This window comes from Phasianus colchicus, chromosome 16, assembly GCF_987193195.1.
Source record: "Phasianus colchicus chromosome 16, bPhaCol1.hap1.1, whole genome shotgun sequence".
Lineage (NCBI taxonomy): Eukaryota > Metazoa > Chordata > Aves > Galliformes > Phasianidae > Phasianus > Phasianus colchicus.
This window is the reverse complement of record NC_143451.1, coordinates 1,713,711-1,741,124: the sequence shown is the minus strand read 5'-3', so window position 1 is coordinate 1,741,124 and position 27,414 is coordinate 1,713,711. Positions and strand designations below refer to the sequence as shown.

Genomic DNA, 27,414 nt, shown 5'->3' with positions numbered 1-27,414 from the left:
TTGTTTTGTTTTGTTTTGTTTTGTTTTGTTTTGTTTTTTTAATGCTCCTAGCTATTGGAAAAAATCCAGAGTGATCAGCAATCCAATGAACCAGTCTTCCAAGACCACATAGATAATTATTCCTCATTACACTAATGACTCTAAATGACTGGGAAGTCCATTGCCTTCCACAGAATTTTGACATCTGGGTGCCACTTTAAAATGCAGAAAGAGACATAAACTTCAGTATACTGATAATTACATTAAAGTGAGAGATTGACGTGCTGATAGCTCCCCATGCAAGTGCTGTCCTCGACAGCCCAGACACTACAAAACTCCCTGGAGACTGGTGTGATCAGGTCACCACTGCACCTTGTTTCAGTATCTGATGAGTGGGGGTGAGAGAGTGAAACATACCAAGGTCTTTTAGATAATCAACTGTAAAAGTGAGAACGACTGTTGTCCACATTTAACAATCCGTTCATTTTATTGGGTGAGTAGGGGCATATCAGAGAGCCTCTGAGAATAAGGACTTATTAACAAGTTTTCTGGATGCTGTTTAAAAACAACCAGAGAGTGCACAAAGGGGAAAGCAAGTACCCACTAAAGCAAAATCAGCATCCCAGCTGCACTGTAAGAGTTCCAGCAGGAACTAAAGAAAGATTGAAGGACAGAAACTTGTATCGACTCTTCCGCCTTCTGCACTGGTCTCTTCCGGCAATGCTGATCTCCTTTCTTTTGCCTCTGTTTTAAGCAATAGTTATTGAAACCAGTTTGTTAGAGTTTGGATACAAGGACTGCACTGGGTTGTAATTAAATACAGCATATGTGCTCTTAGTAGTTGTTTATAGCTGGAAGATCAAATGGTTTTCTGAGACTTTGATCTCAATGCTTCTCTTGAAAAAACACATTGACAAGTTCAATGGGCTCTACCTTCAACTTCTTAGGAATGAGTTTGGATGCAGTTCTCATTAATAAACCTGCACATCCTCAGGATGGGGAAACAGCTGGCTTTTCCACTCTGTTTGGGAGTACACTATCAGTTAAACTAAAATAGAAGGAAAATCAGGGAACAGGCCTCCAAAAGGCAGCTTCAGAGTAGAAATTGATGCAACAGCCATTCAGTGGCTCATCCAAGCCATAGGACAGTTCTCACTAGTGTGCCATGATGGCCTTTGTGCTGTCTGTGCTCTGAAGTGCTGGCTGAAATGGGAAAGGACTGACTGTACCATTATCCCTACAGTGCCACTAAATGCAGCGGGTTTTTTTGTTTGTTTGTTTGTTTTTTATAGAAAAGGATATGCCTTGTGTAGGACTTTTTATTGGAAATAAAATGGGCTTTATGGAAGAATTTCATAATGGTTTTACACAGTTAACATCCAGAAGCTTTTTCTGACTTTCTGCCTAAGTTCTTGCTTTAAGGACGCAGTGCAGATTGAGTAACTTTAATAATCACCAGCACCCAGCCCAGCAAAAGGAAGCTATGGGAGACCGACAACAGTCAACAATTTAATTTGCCAGAGGGCTGGACAGTCAGAGAGTAGTCTAAACTTCTCTGAACACCAAGTGGCCTTAATAAATAGCCCCCTTCAGAATCATTACAGCTGTATCCTGCTTTTCACTGTATTATACGGACACCAGGAGTCACTTAGGAGCTCTCCAGCTCTCAAATTGGCCAACAAACTAAAGTCAATCCATTTGGAATTGGGATAGAAACATTTGCCAGAGTGAAGCGGACTGTGTGAGATCAATAATATAGATCCTGGACAAGCAAAAATTACACTGTCTGCAGAAGGAAATAAATGAGAAAAAAGTCCCAAATCAATTATTACCAGGGGCCAGGATCTAGGAAAAAATGAAACAAGACCAGGAATAGCAAAACATTAGCTGTATATGTATGAAACAAGTGGACATGGGAAAAATACATATATTTACTGATTACATTCAGAAGATCAACTTTCATTCCACATTCACACCTGTCTTTTCATGGCTGTATCTGTGTGTAAGAGGACACATCCATCTGATTCAAAGGAAAATTTCAAAAGTATGTGATAAAAGGCAGGAAGGTTCATTTCCGAAAACACACCTCTCCAAATAATGTATGGATTGAATAATGCCTGAGCAATCATCATGGGGTTTGAAGAGAAACACTGCTACATTTGCTGAGAGACAACTGCAGATGTTAAATGCAGCATTTGACAACCATTCCCTGCAAACATATACAGGTTAAAAAAAAAAAAAAAAAAAGCAAAAAATATCTCTTAATCACCTTCTAGCCATTGCTGGAAACAGGAAGCCAAAGGACAGATTTTTTGGTATGGCTCAATGCTGTGACACCTACAAAAAAAAAACAGGAGATGAATAAAACTTGAAATTCCAATCTGAGATCAGAGATTTTCAGAAACATACAAATAACCCTTTAATCACAGCTATAAGGCATAGGATGGTATCACATGAAGAAAATACTGTGAAGTATTTTTGTAGGAATGTTTGTGGTTTGTTTGAATAGGTTCTTTAAGAGTGCGGCATGCAGCTCTTGTTCAATGCTGGTGAAAATGCACAGCTAGTGGTGGTGTCTATGTTGGAAAGTGTTTTGTAGCTGAGAATTTGCTCTATCGAATAATGCTATTGTGCTCTTTGTACCCACTGGGACTTTCCATGGGAATAAATTGGAGGCATTACTTTCAGAGGAACCTATCTACATACTGCTACTGCTGTCACTGGTTTGAGTACAGGATCAAATTTCAGTGGTTTGGCTTTTAAATCACCTGATGTCATGTTTCAGATATGGGGTGAGAAGAGGGAATGGTAATTCCATCCTGAGCCCTCTTCACACCCCATAATTATGTATTTTGTGGCTTATATCAATGAGTTCAGCTGTCTTCTATAGGTACCACCTTAGAGGGACTTGCCACCTCAGAGATGTATGCCCCATCTTGAGGGATGCTCTCCACCAGCAGTCTGCAGAATGTATTTCACCATGAAATCCTCAGACTTATGCAAGTATTGATTCTGGGATTGATTATTAGGACAAAGTGCTTATTGGTGTCCCTCCAAATCAATATTTCTCTGCTTTCAGACCATCCTGTTGACCCACCCATGGGGAAAGCCCATCTGAACTGCACAGCAGCTTTATCAGCATTTCAAGAAAGGCCAGCAGGGCAGATCCTCCAAGGCTGTCAGTCAATCAATCTGTATGGATTTCAGTGGAGTTGCATTGGTTTGCACTAGTCAAAGGTTTGGACCGGCATCTTTCCCTGCCTGCCTAAAGAAGCTTCTATATTATTTTCAAGTCACCTACATCAAGTCAGATCTCAGAGTGAGATCAGACCACATCTACAGCAGGCAGATCTGGCAGCATTCTGAGTAGTTAACAGCCCACATGGCAGCAAATCACCACCGCTGTCTGGTTCTCACACCATGCAGGGCTGTAAAACAAAATCACTTCTTAATCAAGAGAGCTGTACTAGGAAACACTACAACCAGCAGTTCAGCCATGTCCATGAGGTCAGCTCGATACCATCTCTGAACCTTCCCAAACACCCTTCGGGGTTCTCCTGAGACAACATCAGGTGCCTCTTTCCTTGCAGAGGGGCTGGCAGTAGTCATGCAAGGCAGCATGGCAAAGCATTTCCCACTCCCAAGCATGGGGTGGAAAGCCTGTGGCTGTGTATGTTTTTCCACTGTCATAGGCCAGGCAGGAGACACCATGCAGCTCTGGGGCTCCTCCACACTTGTGCTCTACTTGTGCACTTGTCAACACAGAACACAAAAAAGTGAGCCATTGTCACTCTTGCTTTAAAACAGAGATGAAGAGACTTGTCTACTGAAAACAGACATATGTGGGACAGAAGAGGTTAAAAGATGATCTAAAAGCAATTTTGGCAGGAAAACAGAAAACTCAAAAGGACATTTCTTTTGTTCTGGCAAACCTCACCTTCCTCTGTTAGCCTGGCAGACAGCACAGAAGACCTCTGTCATAGGCAGGATGATTTCCAGCAGTTTGGACCTAGGCATATTGAACGTTAAGCTGGAAACATGTATATCATATCTCCCCTGCAATGCTCTATGGATTTCTGAGCTCTGCACAACCAGCTGAAACAGCCAGAGAATTTGTGAACTTCTGCCAGCAGACTTCTAATTCTTTTCCAGGCTGGCAAGTGGGCTTGAGTGAGCATTAGGAGAAATGGACACAGTTCTTGCTTGCTATCCTGAAGGAAACAGCTATGGGAAATCCAGTGACAGTAGCTAAGGGAGCCATGTCATGCAGGCACTGGCCTGTGGTTGCTGGTGTCACAGCCTCCACGCACCAACTCACATCCATGCCCTTGTGCCCATGCAGTGCAGTCAGGCTGGGGACACCTGTCCTGCACATCCCATCACCCCGCTACTTGCAGCAACTCTGCCTTCCCCTGCCAGGCCCAGCTCCAAAGGCAACCAGCCATCCCACTTTATGCAGAATGGGATCAGAGAAGGCTAAAGGCACACCATTGAAGAGGAAAGCTATCAAAGCCAAAGCTTTGCACCAGATCTTCACTATTAAAGAGCCATTACACTCTCATGCAGCATTTCAAGCTTTTTTTCAGCTGCCCCCACTACCTGCAAAGAGCTCTCTTGCCCCAGGGTGTAAACATTTCACAGGCATTCAGGGAGGAAGCAATAGCGTATCTACAGGTGGTCTTCCCCAGCCAACAACTCCATCCAATGCAATGGGGAGAGACAGCCCTGCTAGGCCAGCTCAATGAATAGAAGCAATATTCAGTCTCAGTGGAAGTCAAAACTTCTGTAGTCCATGACATCTCTCTGGCTGAAGCATCACTCTACCATCTGAGCATCTGTCATGACAAAAACAGCTTTCTCCCCAAGAGACGTGCAGAAGGAGCTGTATTCTCCAGTGGAAGTTTGCAAGCAGGCAGATTTCTAATTAAGTGGAAAGGACAGAATCCACAGAATGATTAAACATCTGCCAGGTGCTCACCCACTTGTCTGCTTCTCACTGCAGATGGCCAGCTTTTAACCACAACTTATTTTGAAGGCAAGGGACCAGCTTTATCTCTTCAAGTGATGTTTAAAAGACATCATCAAAATGCATCTGAGCTTGTTCTGTCTTCCTACTACGTTTCATTAGATGTCCTTGTTTCTACTTTTGATTTTCAAAAGGTAATCTCAAAATGGACAAACTCAGTGGAAGAGAACAGCAGTATCTGGCTGCAACCCCAGCTCTGCCCGGCTTTGCTGTAGGTGCCCATGGAGATAGAGGTGTGCTTACACCCTCAGCCCTGTATTGTCACCTGGTTGTGTCCCCAGCCCAAAGCTATCCCTCACCTCATGTAAAACCAACTAGTTTCAGGCCAAACCTGCCCATGTGCTGGGTGCTGGAATACTGCAGGGCAGCGCTAGTCCTTCTCTGTTTATAGCTATGCAGGATGCCCCTTAAGGTGGCAGGCCCAGCCATGGTACAGCCAGAAGCAAAGCACACGGCAGCACAAGCCCTGTCCCACCCTGGGCATCAGCAGAGCAAATCAAGTGTTTGGGCTGCTTCCCCTTCGTACTTACCAGTGCCTAGCCAAATCCACAGTGCACAAGCTCCTGCATGAGCAGCAGAGCTGGGTTCAAGCTGCATCAGAGACCTGCCCAGATCCAAAATAGCAGGTATCACAGACCCCTGTTTGTTCTTAGGCAGAGACTGCATCCCAGCACTCCCTGTGCTGAGTTAGAGCCCTGCACAATATTTGTATTTGGCACCCTAGCCTGTCTTTAGCCACGCTCGTTGTGCCTCTGTCTGTCTAGCTGTCTCGTTACACATTATTCTGTTTGCACACAGGCTGTTAGTTCTTCATGCTGCTTAGCACTGTTTTGCAGAGTCTGTTCCATGGGAATTGAGGCATACCACATGAACAGCTTTTGCTTTATATCACCTCTCCTTTTTGCATTCAGCATTGTGCATCTGCCAAGGTGGAGTCTTTTTCAGACCAAAATACTCTTGTTGTACCAACTGTACATCAGCACAGCAGCACTTACCACGACACTTAAGTTTTAACCTCTGCCAAAACAATCACAGCCCAACTTCAGGGCCCAGAAGGATGGTCTGGGAGTGACTGTGCTGCATCAGCAGATGAAGATGACTGCATGGGGACGGCCTCCAGCCTTTGTCAAAGTTGGTACAGCAAACTTTGCGAAAGTTTTCTGCTTAAACCAACATTGTACCTTCCTCCTAAGAAGGGGACATCAGCAGTGAGGAACTGGCTGTACAGCAACACACTCAATTTTCTCCAACACAGTATTCCTATCAGAGCTTCCCAAGGAGCTGACACTTAAGCACTTTTTAGCACTTCAACACAATGCCTTTCAAACTTCCAAGGGCCGCTCTGCAACTCAGTTCTTAACCCAAATTTCTTTCATGTTCAGCAGTTCACAGAAAAGCAATGTGATGTGCTGCCCCGGCACACTGACGCATCACAACTCATCCAAAGGGTATGGACAAAGGATGATGGAGGAGGAAATCCGCTTTTCTGGGTGTAGCTGTGGTTAGCATTTTTCCCTTCCTTCTCCTCCCAAGAGGAAAAATGCCTGGACTCTGTGCCATGCTGGATGGTCCACCCAGGCAAAGGATGGCAACTTCCTCTGGTTTTGTGCTCTGAGTTCAAGCATTTGCCATCTGTGAAGGTGACGGATGCATTCGTTCTTCCCCTTTGCCAAGAAATGAGATAAGAGCACTGCTCAGTGTCAACTGCTCCTGAATAACAAATACAGTTGGCATCAAGATTGCTGAGGCTGGTAAAGAAGAATTCATTCACTTGGCACACGTATTATCAATCACCACAGGTCATGCACTGGAAAATACATTTCTAGAGGTGAATGCTTCTAGTCTTATTATTTCTTCACACACAGTGATAGCCAGAGGATCCCATCAAGAGCCTTCAGCAGCATGAAAGAGGCTCTTAAGCAGCATTTTGTGGTATACGCTTTAGAAGGAAAACTGATAATTAAAGCTTCTCAGAGATGCTCCATGCATCACCAGGTGAGCTGTAAACAACACCCTGCCAGAAGCAGCAGCCCCACCAACCATCCCGCTCCCATCATGCTGGCTGTGCACCTCCCCACTGCTGCTGCCCAAGGGCCAGACCAGCCTCACACCACTGCTCTGTCCATTCTAACCTCAGTATGCACTTACCTGCATCAGCCTGTCCCAGAGGTTTCAAAGAGATGGAAACAAGGCAGTTTTAAATGAGAAAGAAAATGCTGAGCAGTGCCTGTGACCTTCTTAGCCCACCTATGCTATCTCAGGCCCTTACAGTAAAAACTTGTGAAGGAAGTTAGTTGGGCAACTAAATAGCTCTGGAAACAATCACCATATTTTACAGATTCCTCTCATCCTAGAAAATGTTTCAGTGGAAACACACACTGTTGTAAGCCCCATGTAGTATCCACACATCTCTTGAAAACCTGTGCTCATTATGGATTTGCCCAGTCAGCATAAGCCACGACTCTGTCCTGCCAGAGTGGCTTTGGTTCGAAGATGCACCCTAAAATTGCTGCTGAAAAGAAACAATAGAGCCTATGCAGTGCAGAGAAGGACTTTTGCCACTTTTTTATTGGCTTTAATTCAACAGAGTCAGCTCAATTCAGAAAAGTACTTAAATACGCACCTAAGTACTTGGCTAGTTTAGGTCTTTTATATAGAACTTGATTCAGGCTTAAGTGCAAATGAATTGTGTTCAAGAATCTGGCCGAACGCAATATATTTAAAAGGTGCTAAGGCATGGGTCTTACATCAAGCTTATTTTTCCCACACAAAATGCTGCTAGTCCTGAAGCCAGCTACTTCAGTGTATCCACTGCTAATAAGGTCAGAAGGAACCAAATTCCATTTGAATTTTTAGCCTTTACTATGGTTGCATATTTGCCTTAATATATGCCTAAATATTTGCCACTCAGTGAACTGGGGCACTTAGACTCAAGCTAGGCACTCAGAAGTGAGAAGAAAGGAAGCCATGAGCACTCATTCTGCCAGAAGCTACATTTCTTGCATCATAATCTCTGGACACCTTCTTCCATGGTTTAATTTTTGTTTGCTCTTTTTCTGTCCTAAGTTTAACATAGCAGAATCCCAGTTCTGAATTCCAGTGAAAAAACTTCACTGAGTTCACTTGTAGAAGAACACATTTACAACTTGATCTCTTTTCTGGGAGTTTCAGGCAGAAAAATAACCCCAAAGGGCTGTGAAGCCATGCATCTGTCAGCACATCTCTTTCCTGCTTGGAACTGAGCAATGGCACCAGAGTGGCCCCTCTGCCAAGGGTACCATCTTAGCACTGAACCAGAACCTCCACTGAGTAAAGATGCCAGCTTCCACAACCCATACAAGTTTCACAGTGAGTGATCAAATATTTTTACCTGAATTCCTTTTGCAACTTAGGCCAGATAAGTAGGGTATTTTTGTCTCATTAAATTCACTCCAAATGTAACTGCATTTTGGTAACGCATTATTTCTTTCTGCACAATGATCCTTCTCCAGGAGAAGATGCTCATAGCATCACCTCTACAACACTATATAACTTCCTGTATACAATTATTTCAAAGTGCTGATACTCTGATTTTACTCCAACAAATGAACCACCTGGGAAGGGACAGCTGGGTGCTGCATGGACCTGGACTGACCATAAAATGGCTCTCAGCACAGATGAGGAGGTCAGCACCAGGAGCCAACCCAATGTAGCTCCCAGCACACTGTCCAGTAGGAGATCCTATGTCCCATGTAGTTGCAGTGACTTGGTACAGGAAAAGAAGGTTAAGTTAAATACATCAAGATATGTGTCTTTCTGAAATGGTTCTACCTGATGAAAAAACATTCACGATGAAAAAGCAAATTCAGAAACTTTTCACACGCTAGGAGTCCACTTCAATCTTAGAGATTTCCATACCAGCAAAACTGACAGTCATTGAAATAAATTAAACAGTCATGCTGAAAACACTGAGCTCTGACTATCAAGTAAGATTAACGAGCAGCCTGCTTTCAAGGACAGAGTTTGAGGAGTCCTAACTACCTAAAATGTTTCTTGGCATGTCTTTACTGCCATTGTTACAGACATGATATTCCTCAGCTGCACCAAGAGACTTGTCACCCAGTAACAAGCATTCCATGACAAACACCCAAATCTCCAGATAGAAGATTTCTTCAGCTTTGCTGGCTGGCCCAGAGTAACTGAGTGAGCATACATAACACAAGATTCGGCCCCCTCCCTCCTCCCCCTCTTCCTTCCCCCCCTCCCCCCCCCCCCACTCTATCCAATTTATTAGCTTCTCATATAAACTCAGTGTTTGCTGCTGTGGAATATGGCCAGGTTCCTTAGAAGCTATGTTTGGACACCAACTAGTCACCAACTTCGGTCACCTTGAAATCTAAGGAGGGATTAATCTCATCTATTTGGTAAGTAGTTACAGTCTAAGCAAAGAGCTGCCATCATTCAGCTAGTTCTCCTGGGATGTAACAAACCTGGAGGTGTTTCTCTCACAAGCTATTGGAGTGTAGACAGCTATCTTAAATTTAGCTGATGTCTAAACTTTGGGTTCCTCTGTTCTTCAGGTAGGACTGAGACTAAATTCTGCACATCTACACTGTTGTCAGCCACAGACAACACTACTAATGTACACAAACAAGTTTAGTCTTGCTCGTGAGGATGAAAAGGAAAAGAAGAAATGACTTGGAGATTTCTCAGAGCGCTTCTGCTCTAAGATGTCCAAGTACGCCAGGTCAAGAGATTCAGAGGCAACTTCAGAGATGTTTGATGGAACTGTGGAACTGTAGGCTATTTGAAAGGAAAACCGTGTTAGCAAAGGCTACAGACATACTATAGAGACCATTGTGATCCAGCAAACATAATTCATATTATGAATAAGCATTTCTTCTTTAAGGGAGGGTGTGCCCACCTGAAGCAGTTCCTGCTGTTTCCAATTCAGTATCATGCTACCTATAAATTCTTCATGGGAAGAAGGCTGTGCATACATGCTGAGAACCAAAGTGGATAGCACTTAATTATTTTTCGTCGTGTCAATCATCTTCTCTATTATTAGCCTTTGATAACTTTTGAGGGTCAGCACGTCAAGTTTGGCAAAACAATGTAGTGATCATCCACTCTAAACAAAATGTATGTAGGCATATAGTAAGATGACGTTAATAACACATACCCATGGTAATACTGATCTAAAAAAAGAAATCCAAGCAAATTCTGATCCAGGAAGTTGTATTTTACCTTGATTGTATTTTCAAAAACCATCTGGAAATAAATCACATGGATGAACTATTATCAAAAACACGTGGCTATTAGTAATTATGGTATGCTGTGTCATGTCCCACCACCTGCTAGTGATGACACACAACACTATTCAAGAATGAAGGTTGATCAAGCTCAATGAATAATATTTAGACCATTTTCTTCAATAATCTGTGAGCAGATTTGTTCCCTCTCATATCTAACTTATTATTTTAAATTAATCACAATGATTTTGGTGACTAATTTATGATCTGCAATTTATTTGTAAGTATTGCCTTGTAAGGGTTCAAGATTTGAAATTCAAATCTTTTGTGCATGGTTTGGACTTAACAAGTAACTCAATAACAGTTTAATCCCTAACTAGATGAGAACAACATAGAATTCCCATCTCAGGAAGAATATTTGCATTTGCAAACTAAAAGCTCACTTCCTAGCAACTTGTAATGATTCCTTACAGTTTGCTGCATCTCTATCACTCCTTCTCAGACCATTCCAAGAACACAGAAGCACTGCAAACACAAAAGAAGCTTGTGTGTAGGAGACTGGAGAGGTAAAGAATTGCCTGAATTTGCTGCTATTTTTAAAGCTACTCCTGTAAAGCCAGAAACAGATTCAGCTATTCCCAGCAATGCTTCCAGACACTATGTTCACCTTTGGATCAGTGTAACCTGAGAAAACAACCATTTGGTGCCTTTCTCTTACAGCCATCTCCTCACATAGATAAGAACAGCCTCATTAAGAAAAAGCAGTAGTTTAACAAGAAATTACACACACTGGACAAGACCTCTGATCTCTTACCCTCCATAACATGCACCAGTTTTATTTGGAAAGTGGACATATTTGGAATCACAACATGCATAAGCAAGATATCTTCCACATGAAAGACAGCCCACTGAAATCAACAGAATATTTCTACAATCCCCAAAGCTATTTAGATAGGCTCACATTTTGGGAGAGTAGTCATCACAACACAGTTAAATAAGACAACATCCCCCTCCTCTGTAACCCCTTCTGGTGCAGCACAGTGTGTGTTCTACCTTCCAGTTTCTAAAATCATCTTCCAGTCCAGCGATTGCTGATAACATTTCAGCCATCCTAATGGTATCTCCAAAGAAAATAGAATCCAAAAAAGAAAAACTGTGGATGAAGGAAGAGTGTTCAACAAAAAACGGACAAAGGAGTACTTCTTTGGCAGGACAAATAATATGGCACTGCGCTTAATTTGCAAGGAAATTCTGTCCATTTTCAAAGATGAAAAGTCGTTATATGCAAACACATGCTGCAAGTTCAGGCATACCAAGGAATGTTTTGTAAAGACAAATAGCAGAACTGAAAAAAATGTCTTCTCAACAATTTTCTTTTTAAAAGTTACACCTTAGATGGACTCTAGTATAAAAGCTTGTTATGCGGTAGCAAATCTGATAGCAAAAACATCACATCCACTGACTGATGGTGAGTTTATTGAGCAATGGATGCAAAGTGTGGCAGATACAATTTGTCCTGATTAAAACCCACAGTTTTCTAACATTAGTTTGTCTCACCAGACTTTAGCCAAGTGAAGTGAATAAACAGGAACATCTGTCTAAAGAAATTTGGAGGGTAGAGCTGCTAATTTCAAATTTTAAGCTTTAGCAATAGATGAAGGTACTGCTATGGGTCAACTTGTTGTTTTCATTAGAGGTAAATATGGAAATGAACATAATGTCACTGAAGAAATGGCTGCTTTGGTGCCATTAAAAGACACAACTCAATTTATATGAAGCTGTAAAAACTACATCAAAGTGATTTTCTTTAACTTCTGTCAACATATCTAGTACAGCTACTGATGGCACCCAGCAAGAGAATTAATAGAAGATGATTCAATTGCGACCAGCAGCTCACGTTTGATGAAATATCACTGCATCCTTTATCAAGAAAATTTATGCAAATGCTTAAAAATGGATAATTTTGTGCAAATAATCATAAAAGCTGTGAATTTCATCAAGTCTAAGGGACTGAATCATCAGCAATTCCAGGAGTTCCTTAAAAGTATAGGTGCTGATCATGGGAATGTCATTTAGTTTTCTGAAGGAGGTTGGCTAAGTCAGGGTAAAATGCAAAAAATCTTTTAGCATTTGCTACATGAAATCTAGTCATTTGTGGAATCAAAATTAAAATCTGAGCCAGAACATGAAGATTAAAAATGGCCCATATATTTAGCATTTTTTGTGGATTTGACCACTCAATTAAATGAGTTAAACACGTGTCTTCAAGGTGAAAATCAACTTATCTGTGCTAAATTTCATACCATAACAGCATTCAAAATGAAACTTAAATAATGGTAAGCTCAAGTTACAGCAAATAATTTTATGCATTTGGGCTGAACAGACATGTGAATAGTGAAAAATATGCAGCCTTCCTTTCTGTTTCGATGAATGAATTTGAGAGTAGGTTTCAAATCTGAACATCAAAATATCAAAATGTTGATATCCGTCACATCACATTCACGCCTTGTTCATATCACCACTTTTTGGCAGTACGTACATTTGTGGATGACTATGGTCAAGGATGATGTAAGGAAGAGTAAAATGTCATCAGAAATCTCCAACAAACACCTTGAGAACTCACTAAGAGCTGCAATCCCTGCAGGTTGGTGTCTTAGTTTCACAAAAAACAAGATCAAATATCCCACTAATTTTATGCTTTTTTTTTTGCTCTCATTTTTTTATGTTTTAATAACAAAACAAAAAAAAAAAAAAAAGGTTTGTTACTTATATACATTGGCAGCAAAAGGAGACAAGTCCAGAAATCCAGCTACAACAGAGGTTCAAAGCCCATGCAGGAGACAGGGACAAAGACAGAACTGTTTCCAGATCACTGTATACTCAACTACATCCCAAAATTGCTTTATAATCTCAGCTTCCCCATCACATACAGACTGCCCAAGGTTCAGAAGAGGTAAACTGTGACAGGATTTCACCGAGTCTCAGTTCTCTCGTATCAGTTGAATTTGGAAATATGGCAGAAAAGGAGAAATGTGGCAGAAAAGGAGAACACTGTTTGCACTGTGATGCAGCTAGCATCTTATTTTGTCACTTCATTGTCACATCAGTCAGCCTAGCTATGCACCATCAGAGCCTTGGAGCAGATCCCTTGGAAGCCAAAGCTGCCACCTTCTAGGTGCTTTTCCCTGCCAAGCCATCAGCTTTGCCCACAAGCTTCACATCCATCCTCAAATTGCCTTGTAGAACTTGGTCATTACAACACACAGCATTACAGAGCCAGCTTCTGGGCCGCCTACCAGCTTTGGGTGTATCGCTCATACTCCTCTTGTTTTGTAGGCATATCCTGAAGGAATAAACACTAGGCAGGCATCTCAGGAGAAGCAGCTTCCATCTGTTCACATGAGATGGCTCTGCCTGGGTCTGGGGAGCTGAGCACTGAGAGAAAGCAACCACTGCAAGCCACGTGGGGCCATGCTGCTGCCACCAGCCTCCACGGGCAGTGACAGTGTCCTGCCATCAAATATTTCTGGAAACTAGCCTGTAGCTCAAGCTAAAAAAAAACAAAACCACCAGACAGCATTCTCTGGCTTGTATTTTGTAGGAGGTCTGTGGTGCTCTAAAGGGATGATAAATGGAGTTTGCACTTTTAATGCAAAACACATTGACTGAACAGTAGAAGAAATAGCTGGTAAAGCAGCTGTAGCATCTGCCCCATCGCACCGTTAACTGTATCTTGCATAATGTGCTGCACCTGCATACATCTCAGCCCACTTTTCTTCTAGGGGTGGTTATTAATACTGGATAGAACAAGCTAATTATCAATCCTCCTAGATTAAAGTTCATGAATGTGTCATTGTAGAAGTTACCAGAACTGCTGTGTTCTCCTGGCTGCTCTGACATGGGTTCTTTGAAGCATGCAGACACGTAGCTTACTAGTTTACTAAGTTTACTAGTAGTAAACTTAATTAAATCACCAGAGGAAAGTTAATGGTCATTTTTAATTGTGTCGTATTAATTATGATTGAAGTACCTTTTACTACTTTCTAGTAGCAGTTTCTTCATTAATGCAGTAATTTCACTCATTAGTTTTCATCTGCAAGCCAGTTCTGCTTATGTCAGCACCCTTATTATAAAATAAAAGAGCAGGGGGGAGAAGGGGCTCATCTTGTAAAAATAAATAAATAAAAACAGAATAACCAAAGTCATGCTTTCCAATGAGAAGTAATCCCATGATCCTACTCAGGAAGCTAATTCAGCCACATGGTCCTGATTTGCAATTCTGTTCTAGGGGGGTATGGCATTTCTCCGACATTTAATCAAATTAGACAGGACCGCTTTGATGGAGGAGTGGTCTCTGTTTGATAAAGATTGAGGAGGGGGGAAATCCTTAAAGATATTTTAATGCTCTAGCAGTTGTTTCAGATTTACTCATGTTCCATGTCTTTCTTACAGTATGTGAAATAGTCACACTCTTGCAAGTGGTTTGGAAAAAATAAAAGCCCAAGAAGTCTTTTTGTCATTGTGTTCCTCAGGTCTTCAGGTTTTTATCTTTGTGTGACATCACCCAGTCAGCACAGTACATTAGTTTGCTAGATTCGGTCAGGGTGACACACATTTAGATTTTCAGAGCCCATCTCACAGCCCAGGAGAGCTTTTCAGCTGGCAAGTCTAGGGCAATATTGTCCATCCCATCTGTGAGCCCGCCCAAAGGACCGGGCAGAGACAGAACAGCAAGGAAAAGAAAGCTCTCCTTAAAACAGTGCAGCTGAGTCCTATAGGCTCATCTCAAATCCATAGCTCAGAGAGGGTGACCCATGGTCAGCTCACTATGAAGTGGTGAGGTACTGGAACAGCTGCCCAGAGGGGCTGTGGATGCCCCGTCCATCCCTGGAGGTGTTCAAGGCCAGGTTGGATGGGGTTCTGGGCAGCCTGGTCTAGTATTAAATGTGGAGCTTGGTGGCCCTGCGTGTGGCAGGGGGGTTTGAGCTTCATGATCCTTGAGGTCCCTTCCAACCCTGGCCATTCAGTGATGCTACGATTCACGAGAGGACACAGTGATGTGATGTCCAGGCACAAGGAGGTCACCTGAGAGAAACTTGATTTCCTGTAACAGTAAAACAGCAACACAGAGGTTGCTACTGTGTCATCCTCAAATCCTGATCTATTATGCCCTCCTTACTAAGGAAAGTTTTCTTTAATGGAGAATAAAAGAAAGTAACTTTTCAAAATTATTTTGGAAATCAAATGCTGCACCTGGCACAGTTAGACACTGACAGCATACATTTTACTGGCAGCAGCAAGTGGCTAAGGCTGCAAGGAGAACAAATGGGAAGAAATAAAACCCAAGAGGTGGAAGGTCCTTGGCTGTAAGTCTGTGGGCTGTAAATTTGATTCCTCTTGCTATGTTTGCCTCCAAGAGAAAGGTAAAAGCCAAGAACCAGGACTTGGGTGACTGCAGGACTGGGAACAGGACACAAGCTGTTATCTCCGATTAAAGGCTTGCCTTGCAACCAGGGCAGTACACAGGTTTGCTCCACAGAGCAGTGGGGGAACAGAAGTCAGGAGATCTCTCTGACCCCCACCCATTGTTATACATCTGTCACCAGCAATCCAGGGGCACTGGGACATGCCCCACACAGCCCTCAGCTGTGGGACTGCTTGTCCCCAGCACAGTGAGGACCCAGACATCAGCCCCATGCAGTGTTTCACGTAAACATTACCTTTGTTAAAAGCATTAGGGAAAGGCTGGGTTTTAATTGCTTTTTCATTTTCTTTCCTACTTATCCGTGCCATCGCTTCTCCATTTTTTGCTCCATTTTGCTCTCTGGTGCTGGTAGGAAAGATATTTTATTGCCTCATTTGCTAGTTCCTGTTTCTCCAAGAAAAACTGACCATTTGCTGGAATATCTCCCCATACTCATGGCCTTCTTCAAACAGTAAAAGCAGCCTCATGCCAAAGTGCACAGCGTACCATCCATCCCAGCAAAGACGTCCTCACGAGGCACAAGGTGAAAGACTCTTTGCTATAAATTGCAAACTACTGCAAAAAGGCCTGAGGGGGAAGGAGAGAGAAGAGACATGTCTGATTTGTTAGACCTCTGCAGCAGCTGCCTGTTATTTGTTTGGGGAATTACTGTCAGTGTACCCAGTTCTCCAGCCGAACGCCTCCAGTGACATCTCCCCTACTCACAGAGCTGCTCACAAAGCTCAGGAGGAACATCTGTGCTGAGTGCCGTGCACACATCTCCCAGCAGCATCTAAAGTTTTAGCTAAGCTAAAGGCAGAGAGCAGTATCACTGACTGTAAGAAAAGAAAAATTAGCAAGAGACTGGCTTACCAAGGAGTCCTTCACCATCCAGAGCCAGAAGGTCAACAGTAACAGCAGACAAAGCAACACTGCAACGCTCTTTCAGCATGGAGCAGAATAGGGCACATCAATGCAGGTGCTCCTTCTGTTCTCAGCAGAGCAAGGATCCACAGAGGGTGAAGTATCAGACTTTATCTTTCATCGTATATTCAGCTCCAGAAATTCTTCCTTTCATGCTGACTGACTGCTTGAGAAGTGATAGGGTTGGTGCAGCCAAAACTGTCTTCCCACGAAGATGGTCCTACAAAGGATTATGGCAAGTCTGAGATAATAAATAAAGAAATAAAATCAGTTCTTGGAATACATTGACTCCAGTTGCCCAGAGCAACCAAAGTCCACCTCTTCAGTGAGTAAGCTAGGAACTAAATTGAAAGCCAGGGGAGAAGGGTAAGTAAAAAAACTGCAGAGAACAGCAGCTAAGTTTGGACAAGTCAAATGGAAGAAGCAAGTCTCTGGCAAAAGATGTTTTAGCCTCTTTGCATGTGCTCCTGCTGCTGATCTAAAAGTGTGCTGGAGAAAAGAGGGAATGGAGGAGGCAGGAGGCCATAGATACATAACAGGGGCACTACTGATGCTCCCAGCTTTGAAGATCATCAACCCACAGGACTGGAAACCCTGCAGATACCACCTACTGATTTACCCACTGCCCCTCTGCCCCTAATTGTCCCTCCACTTCTTTGTCGCCCAGATCTAGTAATCACATACAAGATGCTTAGGCTGTATATATTTCATGCAATACACCAAATGCAGCTACATGTCTATATTTTACCTACACACATCTTTATGTTATTGTCTTCTACCAGAGACTCCACTGTGATCACTTGGATGTAAAGGCTATAGAAACATCCTCTTCCTCAAAAATACATGCTCAAAAATGACCTTCTAATTCAACTATCTAGTTATCAGAGTAGTTGGGTGCCCAGGAACGCCTTTAGATACAAAGTTGGACTTTTCTAGGGCTTTGGAAAAGACAGAATGTCATCAGAACAGTTTGTTCCTGAGGAGAGCAGCCCTCATGCTAGCATCCAGATTTCATTTGCACAAGTCCCCATTCAGTTAAGAGCACCACTGACCACCAATCTATAAACCACGCATCCATGGTCTAAAGACAGTAACAAAGCCTGTAGTGCTTATAAGCCACAAACATTAAATTGTATGTACTGTTTATTTAAAAGCATCACAAGGTCCTCATTTGTGTGATTAACTACCTGCTCCATGCTATAATCAAATGAAAAGCCCGGATCTCTGCAAAACCCAAAACACTTAAAAATAATCAGTAGCAGCAGAATAGTAATTCTTCACCATTTTAGTTTCCATTTTGCCTTTCCATATAGCTTTCTCCCCTACACAGCCCCCAGTGCCCCAGCAAGATGACATAAGTCTTTCCAGGACCTTAAAAGCATTTTCAGACCCATTTTAAGCTTACTAAAGTCACCTTGGTCAATGTGTCTTCCCAGCTTCCTTAGCTGACCACTGCCGAGGATGACTTCACTTCTGGGGGAGATCTGATGTTTCATGTGGCTCTCCACACAGAACACAAAAAATTACAGAACAACCCACCACCGGGTCCCAGTGCTTTGTACGTGGTGTTAACATCTGCCAGAGATCAGTGAAACTTTGTGCTGATGAGGAAGGCTAAGAAACAGTGTTCAGGTGATATTGCAAGCATGGCATTTTAACCTTCTTACCTAACAGCCAGGGGAATACTGTGCATGGCTCAGGTGTAAGAAAGAGTCAAGCACTGCACTGAAGCTCATTTTGGACTACCTTGAGCTGGAATGAGCACAGCAGGCTGCACACCTGGAAAGCAGGGCAGGTAGCTGACAACTGCTTTGTGCTGCTCTCCACTGCTGCAGGCAATAAATTAGCTGGCCCAGAAAGCCTGTTCAGGAAGGACCTCTGGTGACATCCCAGCAAATCCCAGTGCCACTGTTCCTTCTATGCCCTTGGATCCACCAACTGATGCATTGTGTCAGCTCTTCATTCATCAGGGCAGTACGACAGGGGACTATTAGCTCTGTTTGCTTGCTCTCATCTTCCCTATTCCTCTGGGAAAGTTTTAAGCCTCCTAGCACTTGCCACCAGCTGTCAAGATAATTAGAGCTATTGTTTATTGCAGCAAAGCGCTTTGATTGACATCCTTGTAAGAACGCAGAGATACTGTCCTGTGGCAGAACTGCAGAAAAGCATATTAGTGCCATTAGTTTTGAGGCACGTAGAAGAGCATGAATGTTACTCCTCCTCCCTTACAGTTATTTAACAGATGACAATGCATTTTCTTGGCTCTAGCTTTACCTAAGTAGGTCAGACAGACATTGACTGCTGTTTCTTGGTGTGATGGTACAACCAGAAAAGAAAAGGAAGAACAAAGCCAAGTAAAGCTTGTTAGGAAGATGCATTTAACATATCTTTATAAAGGAACCCAGCACCAGTTTTGGGAAGTGTCACCAGAGCCTCAGGAGATTTGCTAGGCTATTACTTCTCAGTATAACACTTTATAAAGTGAGAACATACACAAATGATTTAAAAATGCCTCCCCACAGGTCAGCACTGCTCCTTTGCCTGGGTTACATCTGAACTTTCATGCTTTACAGCTGCATGAAGCTACTCCCCAGCTAATGCTTTGCTATGGCAAAACCTCTCCAAAAGAGAGATAAGAACAACTCTGTGGTAATGAGGACAGCCCTGCTTGCACCAAAAATGTGAGAGAACAGAACTTGCTTTTATAGCTAAAGAAATAACATTCTAAAAAAGCAGGTATGGAGTCAAATCTTCAGAATCTTCTAGAGTTTAAGGATTGCTTAAAGTGTGAGAAACCATCAGGTGGTCACCTTCATCTGGGACAGTGTGAGTTTACTTCACTCTCAGCTCTGTTTCCTCCATGCAGAAAATTAATACCGTTCCCAAAATGCAAAAGCAACATGAAAAAATATCACAGATATCTCACCTCTTCTAGAATTATAATTAGTTAGATAAAGCAGCAAGTGTTTGGTCCCCTCACAGCATTCTGTCTTTCAACAGATGTTCTGTATTTCTTATACACATTAACAGGGAAATCTATGTACAGCATCTGACCTCTCCAGATAAGTTATTCTGATGTGAACTCACTGTGAAGCTCCAGCCTGGATGTGTTCTGCCTAAAGAACGGCCTTAAGCAGCTGCACTTCTATCACACAAAGTACTAAGCTGATGAAAGTACATCTCAGGTATTTTCTACCCCAGCAAAGAGAAAATGGAGAAAAATAGTGAGCTCGTCAAGGAGCACCCTTATCTGCAACAAAATTATCTATGTTCGATAGATATTTACTGTTTATAAAGAAAAATAATTGGCTGGTCTGTGCTGTGCAGATTAGAGATTCTTCAAAGGTTTAAAACCAAAGCTGGCAGAAACCCATACACATTGTAGTTAGTTAAAAGCCATGAAGTAGGAAGGATTTTAATCAGAGGCACACTGATCCATTCCTAATTAACAATATGTTGGGGGTTCACAGTACAGCAGGGTGACTTTGGGAAGACATAGGGAAAACAAGACATTACTGGTACATAAGAATTTATATTTGCTTTACATTTATGCTTGAGCTCAGCAAACCCAAGGAGACAAAAGAAACACCAGAGTTCATTAACACTGCAGCATTCTGGGGCTCCCATTTTCTCCTCCTCCTCCAGCAGGTGCACAAGGTCTCCCATGCTGTACCACAACCCCTCTACCTCCCCCAGGACTCACACTGCCAGGACAGGGCTGACCACGGCTCCCACTCCCCATCACAACACCAGGAGCGTTCCAGCCCGTTATGTTTGCGCTGTGCTCTTTCTGTAGTAAAAACAAACATAACAACACTGTAACTAGCAGTATCAGCCACCCAGCACTCTTTACTAAGCAATAAGGACACAAATCTTCTGCTTAACTGTATCTCCATGCTATTACCTGTGACACCCTGCCTGCATTAAAGGTAGTGGAGTGGCTCAATCTCTTAAAAGGCATTGGATCCTATTGCAAGATGAACATCTGCAATTAGCAGCACCATTGGTTTCATGTCTCCAGTGCCCCGGGAAGCCATCTGCCAGAATAGTTCCAGCTTTTCAAATAAATCTCAGCCCTGCTGTCTAAAGGTCAGCCTTCTTCTAAACCAGACCTAAGCACTTCAGGTGGCCCACTTGCACAAAGAACTCAGCTTTCCTCATCCCTCTGTGATCTGGTGCCACAAAGTGAATAAGGAAGGAAGATGGAAGGGGTGGCTCAGCAGCACAGTGGAGACAGCCTCTGCCCCTAGCCTGACAGCATCAACAGCGCTCCTCCCAGCTGAGATATACGCATTTCCAGCATTACCCCCACCAAGCCCCCAGCAGCACATGCAGTGACTGCTTAGGTCCAAGGCATAAAAAGCATAGGATTTAGGGGAGAGGAGTGGGCAAAGCATGTGTTCAGCAGGCCCAGGTCAGTCCACATACCCCTCAGCTTGGCCAAGGCTGTCAGGACCGGAATTCCACAGCTCCTTCAGTGTAGATCAAAATTCCCAGAGCCATCACCTACTGCCTCTGCCACACCTGCCTTAGGACAACAGCTCAGAGCAGTGCAGGCAAGAGTCCCCTGTTCCCAGAAGCCAAGCAATGTGAACACAGGGATCAGGAAGATGGGCTTGGAGGCATTTGGAGGATTTGCTTCTAACTACCGTTCTGTACCAGATCTGGTGATACAGCAGCACCATTCCCATTTCCCACCTTGCAGTATTCAGCTGCTGATAGCATTTGCTCACTTGTCAGCACAGTTCTTTATCAGTCGCCTTTGCCTTATCAACCCAGCACAAGGCAGCAGCACACAGAATACCCAAGCTGCTCTGAGCAGCCCTGTTCCCTCAGCTGAAGCTGCAGAGCTGAAGCTGCACAGAGGAATCTCTCCTTAGCCTGGCACAACCCCACACTTCACCTCCTATAGTTAACAGAAATACTCTAAGGCCTCATTTTCCAAAATTCAGGAAACAAACTTATCTTTTCGTCTGACATAAGCCCCTACTCCCCATCCAGCACATCAGCTTCCTTCTGTTCCCATTCCATGGCTGGGGCAACCCCAGACCCAGTGCTCTGTGCCCAAGGCAGCAGCTGCTGCAGTGGGCTGACATGGCCAGGCTCAGGCACCCAAGGGCCACAGCAGCACTCAGTGCTGCTCGGCCCACCCTGTCCTTCTGAGTGAGGCACCCCAAGCCACCTTGGCAATCCTCTTCCTCCACCAAGAAAATTCATCAGCGTAACAGCATGCCACTTCATTAATGTATGACTTCGTACTATCCGAATCAGCCTTTTATGATTTCTGCCAGTACAATCCCTTCAATAGGATTCTTTGCCAACCTCTCTTGAGGCGTCTTACCTACCTCACCACCCTCGTGGTTGTTGCATTGGGTATATACAGTGCTTGTTACTAGCCCTGAATAAAACACCCACCTGAGCTAAGCCTGAAGAAAATACCCCTGCTGGGTACTGTAAGGGTGCAAGCTGTACCAGCTCCTCCAGGAGCATCTCATGGCAGCACAGGGCAGCCCTTAAAGCACCAAGCCTGGCCCCAGATTTGTAGAACCAGGGCAGGTAAATACTTCCACAAAGAAATGTAAGCCAGTTCACTAATTATTGACCCAGCCTCACAACTGGAGGCATGCAGATACCTAAGGCAGACCCTGTGCTGGGACCGAACCCAGCAGCATCAGAACACTTCTGCATCATTTCATGCAGCATAAGCTGGCTTGGGGCAACAAAGCTTCTACTGATTTCTGGGTAGAGGGTCAGAACTGAATATCAAAAAGCATCATCAAATTCCATGTAGTTCAGCACCCTGTAAAGAATATTTCTGTGAGGAAAAATCAGAAGACAATACTGCATTATTAGATGGACTGTGAAACACAGAACAATAATTAGCAGACTGGTGCACACTGTAACAATGGAAGGTCTAACTGAGTTAGATTAGAAAATTTTGGGGCTGGGTTTTTTCACTCTTTCAATCATGAGCTAACTGAACTAGGTGCAGCCTCTCAATGAATTACTGCCTCTGAAAAATGTGCAACCCAGCTCATGTGTCAAGCATAGAGCATTCGTTCTAGTTCAGACCAGGCTGATAGGCCCTTAGTGCAGCATTTACACTTCTCAAGGTCTTTTCACCCATTTCCCATCCCTCTGATCTGAAAACAGACACCATTCAAAAGGAACAGAGGTAAAAATGGGTCAGCATATCTTAATGTAGAGAGTGGGGAACATTTGCATAAAATGAGACTGGAGAGGCTTTCAGCAGCACAGGCTGTGTCTGGGCAGATCAAGGTGCCTGCTGAACTATCTATTTCAGCACAACCTAAGTGGAGGAAGACCAGATATTTTTTGAGACAGTGGTCTTGACAAGACCATTATTTCTTTTCTTTTCCCTAAAACACAGACACACATACTGTGCAACACCCTGCTGAGGCTAATGCTGCTGCCAGACACCGAGCCCAGTGCTCCACATGGGATCTGAACTATTTGTCTCTCCTAGGCATCACCATGGTGGCAGTGGGACAAATGCATGGTCCTGGTAAAGTGCCACCTGCTGTCAGATGTTTCACCCTCCAGCAAGTCCCTGGGGACCTCAGTATCAGCTCACTGAACTAAGGGACATGACCGCACAGCACGTCTCAGTAACACAAACCAGCATCCACCATGGGAAGGACTACATTCATCTTCTGTGTGCTAGAAGAACACCTTCCAGTCCACAGAGAAGCTTGAGATGAGGAGGTATGTTTCCTTGGTCTTTGGTCTTGGTATTTCCTTGGTGGTTTTTCACCTAAGGGAATCTAAAGACGTGAGGCTTCCCTTGGCTCTGTTAATAAATGTTTATACATTAAGAGCAGCAGCTTGCAAGACACTCACTGTCCATGCTTCTTGCAAGGCAGTGAATTCATAGAATGGCTTGGGTTGGAAGGGACCCAAAGGATCATGAATCTCCAACCTCCCTGCCACATGCAGGGCCACCAACCTCCACATTTAATACCAGCCTAAGCTGCCCAGGGCCCCATCTAACCTGGCTTTGAACACCTCCAGGAAAGGAGCATCCACAATCTCTCTGGACAGCTGTTTCAGCACCTCACCACTCTCATAGTAAAGAACTTCTCCTAACATCTAATCCAAACCTTCCTTCCTTGAGCTTAAAACCATTCCCCATTGTCCTATTACTATCTACCTGAGTAAATAAAATGGGCCACTGACTGATGATGCTACTTAGTGGATGCCTGGAATGCTTAGAAAATAAACAGGCAGTACAGGTGCCAGTGCAGAAGAGAATGGGTTATGGAACTGTCCTCTGGCAAGCTCTCTCCATGCACCTCCTTTTCAGAAAACACGACGATGAGGAAACACTCCCAAGTGACATCTGTGTTCCCTGGGTCTCCTCTTGGCATCATCACTCTGAGTCTCATTCCTAGTAATGCATTCACGAAGAGGAACTACACAGCAGGCAGAAAGCTCAGGTGAGGTGGGACAAGGAGGCAACATCCAGCAAGCCCAAATTCACCCTGAAAGCAACAGCCACAGAGAGCAGCATTACACTCTGGCTCGCCAGCCACTGTCAACAACACCAGGCAGCATGAAAACAGAGCTCTGATTTCAGTGCCTTTTCTATGCTTCAGTGATTAAATAACCTTTTGGTACAAGGATAGGTCAGTCTGTCTCACCTATGCGTAGTTCAGCAAAGAGCAAAATAGGAAGAAAGGATGAAAAACCATGCCCATTATTTTTTCAGCTTATTTCAGATTGTCTCCATCCCCACCTGAGTCTAGCTCCATCTCTTGCAGTATTTTCTTGCAGTATTTTCAGTACTTTCAGTATTTTCCCCACCATCACACATCACTTTTTATCGTTCCTGCCATTTGGTTTCTCAAGTTCCCCTCATCTAATCAGTGAAAACTTTATCTGCCTCTGCCTGAAATGAGGTTTCAGTGAACTATCTCAGAAGAGATGCCAGGAGCATATCTTCCTGCTGACTGGTGAAGTCTGAGAAACTGCCAAATCATGGTTCTGACACCCCATATGACAGCCTATTCAACACATTAACTGATACTTCATGGCATTAAAGAGATAGTGCAAGTTGCTTTTAAACAGTTTCTGATGCCAAATCTTTCCACATCTTTAACTATAACTGGCAAAACCTTATGCTTACTCATCTATTGTTACTCTCTGTCACATGTTTTCTGAATAAGTCAAATACAGAATATTCTAACCTATATAATTGTGCACTGACATCAACAGCAGCAACTGCTCTAAGTCATCAGTGGTTTATTTTTAGGGGAAAATGAGCCTTTTGCACCATATTCCACTGTTGCTCTTCTCAAGACGGGGCACTGGAATGGGAGTAGGGTTGGTAGGGTTCGAGCTGACAGCAGGTGAGCCAGGAGGACAGAGCTCAGAGTGATATTCAATACAGTGAGAAGCCTGAATCAGAGTTGGAAAAGCTTCACCTACGTGTGTAATAACGCCCTGTTATTTGTCTGTACTTACAGTATTGTAATGGGTAACAGGCTGATGCATTTAAGTGATATATACAATAACCACTTAAGCTTAGAGTTTTTAGATTGCATTTTGAGTCAGCCCCTGGTCCTCCCCAGGCAGCTCTGGGACAGCTCAGCAGCACATAAGGGAACGACAGAGTCTCCTTCATGTCTCCATTGCTTGCCCAGCTTGATGGCCACAACTGCTACAGGGAGCATTTATGGGGCAGCTGGGCACAAACCCAGCTTTCTAGGTGCATCAGGGAAGTATGCTGACTTGGACAAAGAAAAGCTTGGACACAGAAAAGCTTGGCCATCAGCTTTGGAGCTCATTTCCACCTGGGTTATCAATGCTGAGCTTTCTCCACAGTGCATGAACACTGTGTGCTGCTCACCTACTTCAAGGCTCCCCTTACTGCTCGGTCAGCCCCGCAAGTATTCCCAAAGCACGAGAGCGAGCGGCACTGGAGCCTCTGCACCAACTACCTGATTTCCTAGGCTGGGACTACATCCAGCCTCAGAAAATCATTCTTTGTCTCAAGTACAAACTGCAGAACGCTGAACCCCACCAACTGACAGGACCTGCATGGCACCGCCACTGATGAGTCAGCAGAAAAGCAGCATTTTTCTTTAAGGCAGGTGCAACAACAGCAGCTGCTGCTGGCTCCCAGCTGGGGACGCTGGCAGCGCAGAGCTCCAGGCACTGCCTGCAGGACAGCACAGCCGCACAGTGTGTTCCCAGGCGTGGTGCAATTTGCATCCAACTACTGTTCTCCTGACAAAAGAATGTTTTGCATATGTTTGTCCTCCTATCATGATAGCGACTAATAACCACGCTGTTCAGTGGTAACAACTTACCTTAATTAGTTTTGATGGTAAGTCTGAAGCTTTCTGTGCACAGCCTATTATCCCTACTCAGCACTATTTTCCCACTAATTTACACTTTGTTTCTCCAGAGAAATCCTGACATTAAATATTTACAACCAAAATACCCCCAGGAAGTATTGGTTTCTGCTTCTATAGAACCAGATTTTTCAGTGAATGCTCTGATTAAAATTACATGTTAATAAAAATATTTTTGGAGCAGCTTCTGCCACTCTTTGTGCTTGTATCACTGTAAATATGCCCACTTTTTTTTTTGGGGGGGGGGGGGGGAAGAGGGAGGGGAGTAGGGTTGCTTGGGCAAGGCAATACTTACAGGAAGTCCCCGTAACACAGGATGAAAACGCTCCGAGCATTGGGCTGTGGGAAGGCCTGCCGTGCCCCTGCGAAGCGCTGCCCCCCCCCGGTCCCATCGGCGGCTCTGAGCCCCGCTCTCCCTCCGCTCTCCGGTTCCGTGGTGCCACCTACTGCCGCCGTGCGGTGGTGCTTAGGAGCAAAGCTGGACGTGCTCCTGGGAGGGCAATTGTGGAACTGCTCCTGCTCACCATGAGAGCAGACGTCTCTGGCCGTCTTCCCCTCACGTTCCCCAGAGCAGAGGCAGGGATCATCGGTCTCGGCCAAGCTGCCCCATGCTGCTTGCACACCTCTTTGACTGCAAGTGGCCAGGTGTCCGATCAGACACAAATAATAGGTTAAAAACCTACCCTGATGGCCTAACAGCCTGCAGAACATAATTTAGCAGTCAGCCCTCCCGAATCACAGGTTTAACATCTTTACCAGGGACTGCGGGGCTGGATTTGGGGGCTGCTGCAGTCACACTGGGCCAAAAGGAAATGAGTTTGCACCAACACCGGCAGCAGAGATGCAGGGCCCTGACAGGCCCAGCTGGGGGAGGTTCACATGTGACAAATGGAGTCATCGCTCGGATGACTGCAGCAGAGCCACATGAGTAATGATACAGCTGCTCCGGGATTGTAAACAGCATCAATCCTGGATGAAGGAGCCAAGATCCCAACCACAGTGGTCTGCGCAAACAGGCCCCAACGTTTTGGTGCTTTGCATGAGCAGGATCCTGTGCAGAAACCCACAGGAGCTTCATCTCCCTGTGCCCATGCAAGCAGAGGCACATCCTAAAACCAGGAGGCAGAAAGAAATCTCAGTCCCACCAAGGCCACAGTCACTACTGCTCCTGTGAGAGTAAGAGGCAGGAAACAAGATGAAGCAACCTGGTTGTCACAAAGCTATACTGTGTGACACAGGTCGTCTTTGACAAATTACTGGTGTGTACTCAGCTGAGCAGAGATTCTTACTGGTTCTAGGAGTTAAAACTCTAAGGCCAAGTGCAGCAGAACAGGTGAAAGGAGACCGGCTGCCTTGCTGAATTTTCCACCTGCCCCACAAAAGGATGATAAAACCATCACTGGTACGAGGGCG

At 44.1% G+C, this 27,414-nt stretch overlaps 1 long non-coding RNA gene across 2 annotated transcripts; it reads right to left on the bottom strand.

The window, feature by feature from the left end:
• Nucleotides 1-72: 72 nt before the first annotated feature.
• On the bottom strand, nucleotides 73-26,756 carry LOC149915705 (uncharacterized). Of its 2 annotated transcripts, XR_016471601.1 has the most exons (4): nucleotides 26,297-26,756; nucleotides 16,574-16,865; nucleotides 2,249-2,316; nucleotides 73-723 (listed from the first exon to the last, which is right to left on the bottom strand). It is a non-coding gene; the product is annotated as an uncharacterized LOC149915705 (long non-coding RNA). The 2 variants fall into 2 exon arrangements; XR_016471600.1 differs by lacking the exon at nucleotides 73-723 and having other exon boundaries at nucleotides 1,298-2,316.
• Nucleotides 26,757-27,414: the final 658 nt, after the last annotated feature.